Source organism: Lissotriton helveticus, assembly GCF_964261635.1.
Source record: "Lissotriton helveticus chromosome 1_1 unlocalized genomic scaffold, aLisHel1.1 SUPER_1_unloc_18, whole genome shotgun sequence".
NCBI lineage: Eukaryota > Metazoa > Chordata > Amphibia > Caudata > Salamandridae > Lissotriton > Lissotriton helveticus.
The window spans coordinates 788,443-795,652 of record NW_027611657.1 but is presented as its reverse complement, the minus strand read 5'-3'; positions in this window follow the sequence as shown (position 1 = coordinate 795,652).

Sequence of the window (7,210 nt, the reverse complement as noted above, 5' to 3'; positions counted from 1 at the left end):
CTCCATGACCGCATCTCCTCGACCCATCACTGTGGACTTCTGATACAGCGAATATCTGCGTCTTAGCTGTTGCTTCTTGCTCAAACGTTATGGTGGCCTCATGATCCTAGGGTGGGGTAATCTGGCCTGGCTCATGGTGGTCTCATGATCCTATGAGTGGGGTGTAATCTGCTCTGGCTCGTGGTGGCCTCATGATCCTACGGGTGGGGTAATCTGGTCTGGCTCATGGTGGTCTCATGATCCTATGGGGGTAATCTGGTCTGGCTCAGGGTGGTCTCATGATCCTACGGGTGGGGTAATCTGGCCTGGCTCATGGTGGTCTCATGATCCTATGAGTGGGGTGTAATCTGCTCTGGCTCGTGGTGGCCTCATGATCCTACGGGTGGGGTAATCTGGTCTGGCTCATGGTGGCCTCATGATCCTACGGGTGGGGGGTAATCTGGTCTGGCTCATGGTGGTCTCATGATCCTACGGTGGGGGTAATCTGGTCTGGCTCAGGGTGGTCTCATGGTCCCAAGGGTGGGGGGGTAATCTGGTCTGGCTGATGGTGGTCTCATGATCCTACGGGTGGCGTAATCTGGCCTGGCTCATGGTGGTCTCATGATCCTATGAGTGGGGTGTAATTTGCTCTGGCTCATGGTGGTCTCATGATCCTACGGGTGGGGGGTAATCTGGTCTGGCTCAGGGTGGTCTCATGATCCTATGGGTGGGGGGTAATCTGGCCTGGCTCATGGTGGTCTCATGATCCTACGGGTGGGGTAATCTGGCCTGGCTCATGGTGGTCTCATGATCCTATGGGGGGTAATCTGGTCTGGCTCATGGTGGTCTCAGGATCCTATGGGGTGGGGTAATCTGGTCTGGCTCATGGTGGTCTCATGATCCTATGGGGGTAATCTGGTCTGGCTCATGGTGGTCTCATGATCCTACGGGTGGCGTAATCTGGCCTGGCTCATGGTGGTCTCATGATCCTACGGGTGGGGGGTAATCTGGCCTGGCTCATGGTGGTCTCATGATCCTACAGGTGGGAGGTAATCTGGCCTGGCTCATGGTGGTCTCATGACCCTACAGGTGGGAGGTAATCTGCTCTGGCTCATGGTGGCCTCATGATCCTCTGGGGGTAATCTGGTCTGGCTCATGGTGGTCTGATGATCCTACGGGTGGTGGGTAATCTGGTCTGGCTCTAGGTCGTCTCATGATCCTATGGGTGGATTCCTCTGGCCTGGCTCATGGTGGTCTCATGACCCTACAGGTGGGAGGTAATCTGCTCTGGCTCATAGTGGTCTCATGATCCTCTGGGGGTAATCTGGTCTGGCTCATGATGGTCTCCTGATCCTACAATGGGGGGGGGGTAATCTGGTCTGGCTCATGGTGGTCTCATGGCCCTATGGGTGGGGTAATCTGGTCTGGCTCATGGTGGTCTCATGATCCTATGGGTGGGATAATCTGGTCTGGCTCATGGTGGTCTCATGATCCTATGAGTGGGGTGTAATCTGGTCTGGCTCTGGGTGGTCTCATGGTCCTACGGTAGGGGGTTAATCTGGCCTGGCTCATGGTGGTCTGATGATCCTATGAGTGGGGGGTAATCTGGTCTGTCACATGGTCGTATCATGGTCCTACGGTGGGGTGTAATCTGCTCTGGCTCATGTGGGTCTCATGGTCCTACAGTAGGGGGTGTAATCTGGTCTGGCTCATGGTGGTCTCATGGTCCTACGGTAGGGGGTTAATCTGGTCTGTCTCATGGTGGTCTCATGATCCTATGGGTGGGATAATCTGCTAAATTATGTGAATAGATTGAATAAAGTGTGATTGTTCTATCTTTGCTTTTTAACTGTATTTTCCAAATTGTCGAAGTCGTGTCAGCAAATGTCAAAACTGTACATTTCTGGTTAATGGACCGTTCTTGGAGAGCGGCGGCATCCACACAGTCATCGAGTTAGTATTTTTCAGAAATCAGTCTACAGCAAAGCATTGTTACTAGTTACCTGCTGTTCCCCCAGGTTCCTGGTCTATTAGTTTGGGCATACATTTGTTCTCTTTATAGCATTACTTTGTTTACTGTGCGGTAACATGGGATTCCCTCCTCCACACTTCCACTAAGCGTTATTGCATGGATTCAGAGGAAAGGAGGGATGGCCAGTTCAGATGTTCAGTGCTTCAGGGTCTTTAACAGCTTTATTTTCCACTGTAATGACTCTTTGTGTGGTTCCAGAATCATGGAAGTCTTCCATAACTGTGGTGATTCACAAGAAAGGGGGGAGAGATGACCCCTCCAACTTTCAGCTAATTTCCTTCATAGACAACATCAGGAAAATCTTTGGGAAACTCTTACAGTCACGACTCGAGACATGGACAGAGGAGAACTATATTCTCTCTAACCTTCAGGCCGGATCCTGAAAAGGCCAAAGTAGAATCGACCCGGCTCTGAGGTTGTACATGATCTGTATGAAGTACGTGTCCCTGGAAACTCCCCGCTCTTCGTGGTCTTTGGAGACCTAAAAACAGGATTCTATTCTGTAGCCGCTCCGTCCTTCGGAGTCTTCTGGAAGAAGGAAGATCCCAAGCAACTATTTGAGTATCCGAAAGGATCTGCCCCGCGGCAATCATTCCAGAGTAAGATTCAGTATAAAAGGAGAATGCACAGAGAAGTTTGAAATAAACATTGGCGTTGGGCAGGGTTGCGTACTTGCCCCAGCTTTATTCAACATTCACATCAATGGAACTGATTCTCTCAGGAATCTTGGTCTCCATGTTCCGATATTGGAGAAGGAGAATATTCCGATCCCGCTGGTTGCAGATGATACAGTAATATTAGCGCATACTGAAAAATCAATGCATCAACTTTTGGAAGGCTTCGAACTCTTCTCTAAAGTACAGAAGTTAATAATCAATAAAGAGAAAAATATATGATAATTAATCCTAAATCAAAGTTATTGTTGACATTCAGGATTGATAGTAAACCAACTAAGCTAATTAAAACATGGCTACCTCGGCATAGGAATGGATGACCATTTATATTGGAAAGCTCATCTGGCGAAGTCGGAAACAAACTTGTCGCCACTATTCTACATTTTGCTAACTCAAACAGCAAGAGACCAATAAAACAAGCACTGACGCATTCAAGACAAATGCACGGGTGGCCTGCTCTTATGGTGCTATCTGTGGGATTTTACGAAAGTTCAGGCTCTCCATAAACTGGGAAACATATTCTTGTGACATGTACTGATCCTGGGTCCTGGCACCCCAATGACAGTATTAAGAGCTGAGCTGGGGTTCACCGGAGGATCTCAACCTGTAAGACACCGGGTGCGAGTGTGGTCGACTCCAGCTCTTCCCTCATATAGAATGGTCCTGAAGGAACTGCGACGATGCAGGATTACAATACTTTACCCTGGTTCAAGTACGTTACGAACGTTCTAACACACACTAGTTGAGTAGAGCAATAGAATAACCTGGAACTGATGAATAAGGCAACCATAGAACTGGTTAAAAAGAAATATTGGGCATTCATTTGGCGCAAGCAAGAACCAGGAAAGGCATCCTTGCGACTAATTACCAGAAAGTAAAATGTGAACCGCACTGGGAGCAGTTCAAGGACTTGCTGTTCCCTCCTGAGAAAAGGGCTTTATATTTCATGTATTATTTAATCAACAAAAATGGACACTTGTAACACTGCTCAACCTTCGGTTCAGTGTAAATAAGGAAACCCTCAGAGAAGTCAATGTATAGATGGAAAAGCGGTATATTTCTTTCATCCGCCCCACATTGACATTCACGCAGTTATCATAGGGTTATTCCTATTTGTGTGTACTGCTTGCCTCATCCAGAGGCACCTCCAGTCTCGAGTGCAGTGTCCAGAGACAAAAAGGATTAAGTTTTGGCCGAGTTACTGGGCCATGCAGTATTATAAAAAGAAGGTTGTCAACATGTTTCAGCTCTTTGGGCCCAAAGGTCTGTAGAGCTTTCGTCAGGACTTACAAAACAAAATAAACAAAATTTATATACACATATAATACTACTCACACAATTTGTGCGGTAATCCCTTTCTCTAATGACATTTCTAGCATTTCCAAACACCAACACTCTTGATGGTTCTGTGGCTAGCATTGGTACACTTTTATCCTGGAATGTTGCGGGGTTGGGCAGTAAGTTGGATTCCCAATCCTGGGTGAATTTTATAAGTGGGTATGATATCTGCTGTTTTCAAGAAACCTGGGCTTGTGATTCCCTCTTTTGTTTTGGTTATTTAAACTACTGCATACCAGCCCAAAAAGGTGGAAGAGGGCGGCCAAAGGGAGGCCTCACTGTATGGGTTAAACAGGATTTGCACATTAACATCAAAATGTTGGACCTGGGAAGTAGTGATTTACAAGTATTAAGAATCTCCACAGGCAAGGGTCCCCCAATAGATTTGTATAATGTCTATGCGAGAGGTAACAATGTAACTAACTCACCCACTATAGAGCTTTTATCTGCTGCTATAGAGGCCACGTCCCAAGAAAGTATGTTGATAATAGCAGGAGACCTCAACAGGACTTTTGAACCCTTGGACTGTGCAAATGATCCCCTAGGGAACGAAGAGGGCAATCTCTGGGGAGTACCCTCTCTATGTTTAAAACCTGTAAAGAGATGGACAAAAGAGATTTTATTATTGAATGGAATTTGTATGGAACACGGTTTAAGAGCACTTAACGGGAGGACACCTGGGGACAAGGAGGGCGGTTACACTTTTGATAACGGTGCCTGCAGGAGCAGAATTGACTACATATTGTGTAGTCTCCAGCTGTGGAAGGGGGTTGTTGACATGACTATTAGGCCCAGGGTTGAAAGTGATCACAACCCCCTCTGTGTGACTCATAGGTGGTGGAACGCTGGTGTGGGAAACTCTTTTGAAACTAATGATGATATCCCGGTCATGAGTAACGATGAACGCAGGTTAAAATGGCCAAAGGTATTGGCAAATGAGGCGACTATGACCTATATCAATAATGTGGTTGATAGTGCAATTTCCGCGATGGAAGCAGCGGTTCCAGTGGTTCCAGGGGATAGTGGTATCACCGAAATCCACAACAAGTTATTTTCCCTCCTAAGACCATGCTTCTTCATCAAAAACAGGAAAGGGAAGAAAGCTAAAGAGGTGGGAAGGTGGTTTGATAGTCAATGTAGATTGGCACGACTCGAACTGGGACAAGCCATAAGGAATAGGGACCGTGCTGCAGTAACAGAGAATAGGAAACTGTAGAAAAGGGCCATTTATCGAGCTAAAAAGAAATGGGATGAAGACCACTGGGCCGAATTAAAAGAGGCTTCAGGTAACAAAGACTCCAGGACATTTTGGAAAATTATTAAGTGGGGTAGAGGAGCTGGCCCCGCGAAGCCAGATAACAACGTAGCAGAAGATGCTTGGGTCGATTACTTTAGACCACAGTATGCTAAAGTCAATCATCCTGTGGCGGAGGACAGTATAATACCAGTTTACGCAACCGACGATCTGTTTTCCCTTAGAGAAGCGGAAATCGCCATTAGTACCGCGAAATGTGGGAGGGCGCCAGGACCAGATGGGATTCCCCCTGATATCTTTAAATACGATGTGACTAGATGGGCGAGGTACACCTTCCTCGTAGCAAATGCCCTAGCGAAGGGGGAAGTAGATCCAGACCTCTGGAAAGGCGCAACCATTATCCCCATACACAAGAAGGGTGACCGTTCACTGCCTGCTAATTATAGGCCTATAAGCTTAATAGCTACCATGCAGAAGGTAGTTGGGAGAATGGTAACAAATCAGCTTATGGACTGGGTCGAAGACAACAACGCCCTTTCCCCATACCAAGCTGGATTTAGGCGAGCAACCAGTACCATTGACCAGGTCTTCCGCTTCACCATATTGCGGTGGAAGACTGTTGTACTGGGAAGGGGCTGCCTGTATGTCGCGTTCGTCGACCTGCGGGCGGCATTCGACCTAGTCCCCCGGTTTAAGCTATGGTTGGTTCTGCAAAAGATGGGGATTCCTGCAGATCTGCTTACATTAATCATGCGATTGCACGAATCCAACTTTGCAAGAGTCCAGTGGGGTGGAAGCGGGGAGACAACCATGGATTTCCCAGTGGAAAGGGGCGTCCGGCAAGGCTGTTCCATGGCCCCTTTATTGTTCTCGTTATTTATTAACGGGATTGTTGAGAGAATGTTGAAGGCTAGTGTAGATGCCCCGTCGTTAGCGGACACCAGGGTCCCGATCCTGATGTTCGCTGACGACACTCTTATTTTGTCCAAGACCCCTATGGGGCTACAACGTGCACTAAACATTTTCGATGCTTTTTGCACTGAACATGGGCTAGAGGTGAACGTGGGAAAAACAAAACTAATGGCCTTCTCCTCAGGTCGTAGGAATTACCCCAAGGTAACCTTAAATAACAGCAGGCTAGATACTGTTGCAGAATTCACGTACCTGGGGGTACAGATTGCAGAGGGCACTGGCTGGGCGCACCATGTGGATAAAGTGGTCTTAAAACACCAGCAGCTCTCAGGTGCTTTAAGGGGCGAACACCGTAAATCTAAGACAAAGCCTATAAAACCCGCACTTATGGTGTATGACGCGAAGGTCTTGGGTGCCACATTATATGGTGCGGAGTTGTGGGCTTGGGATAGTATTGCGGCTCTGCAGACTTCTGAGAACAAGTTTTTGCGAGGGATCACAGGACTCCCACAGAGCACCCCCTTAACCCCATTGTTTCTGGAGCTGGGTAGGCGTTCTATTACAGACAGAGCCCGATTGCGCCCAGTCCTTTACTGGAGACGCCTCTGGACGACTCCAGAAATAAGACAATACGCGGAGGGTTTACTATGGATAATTCAGGAAGATATCTTCCACAAGATAAAATGGCTAAAACAACTGAAGTCCATGCTAGTTAACCTAGGGTTTTCAAATCTTTGGAATAACCCTGTGGGAGAGATCTTCCCTAGTAAAGAAGCCCTAAAAAAACAATACTGGGATTGGGTGGGTGTCAAGCTGCTGAAAGACACCAGGGCCGACTCTATGTCTGGTCGTTTCCTGGAGATAAAAATCTTTCCTGCCCTAGAAAATTACTGGGATAACATCACGGTACCAATGGACAGGAAACTCGTCTTTCAGTTAAGATCTGGATCTATCCCCCTGAAGAAAATGACAGCTGGCTGGAACAGATCGACCAATAACTTATGTCCAGCATGTGAAAAT